Here is an 896-nt window from a genome sequence, read left to right as displayed (position 1 = left end):
GCCAACTGGATTTAACTCCATTCACCAAAGGAAGGCAGTCTGGGCAGAAAGGAGGAGACACCTTCACAGCCAGCCCCATTCTCTGCTGCTTCTCTTTTATGTCAGGGCTGTAGATGTAATCAAGATTACTGAGAAAATAATAAAACCAGCCTAATGTCCCAGGGTAAAAATTGCAGTGATAAGACACAGCCGTAGGATCGCTTACTCCCAAACCTGGAGACCTCCAACTTCAAATAAATATTGAAAGTATGATAGGCTTTGTATTAAATTTGAGTTGAGTTTGCAGGATCTCTGGGAGTAGACACAAAGGTCCTGATTCAGAAAAGAGCATGCATCTTCTCTGCTCCCTCTCTGAAGGCAGCCTTAGTGCTCCGAGTATGTCGTTGAACAGGAAAACCACTGAATAGGAGAGGATGCAGAGCAAGTTCTGTTTTCACATGGTTTACAGGTGAGGCGTAAAGTTTCAAGCAGTATCACTGAAGTCCCACGAAGTAGCCTCAGACCCAGGGCAGAACACCGTTTGCCAAGGCTGGAGACAAAGTACATGTGAAATAAAGATGGGGGGGTGGACTGACACCCACATCTGGAGATTTGATTTGCTTGTCACTGAATGAGTGTCTGCAGAGCCACTCCTGGGCTGTACTGTTTGTTATGTACATGGGACAAAAGTCATTCTTTATTGGTACACAAAGAGGTTGCAACATAAGATGAGATGCGGTACTGGAAAGCAACAGCTACTAGTAAGTGTGTTTTGCTGCACCCTTCCTAAAAGTCATATTTTAGTTTGAAGGAGGGGATATTGGAAATTTATCATGGAGGGGAAGGAAGGGAAGAACATGTGACATCCATTGGAATAAATCAGGAGGGCTCAGGCAGTGGTTGCTGAGAGCAGATGG

The sequence above is a fragment of the Fulmarus glacialis genome, unplaced genomic scaffold (assembly GCF_000690835.1).
Source record: "Fulmarus glacialis isolate BGI_N327 unplaced genomic scaffold, ASM69083v1 scaffold8645, whole genome shotgun sequence".
In the NCBI taxonomy this organism is placed as follows: Eukaryota; Metazoa; Chordata; class Aves; order Procellariiformes; family Procellariidae; genus Fulmarus; species Fulmarus glacialis.
This window is presented reverse-complemented; position numbering follows the sequence as displayed.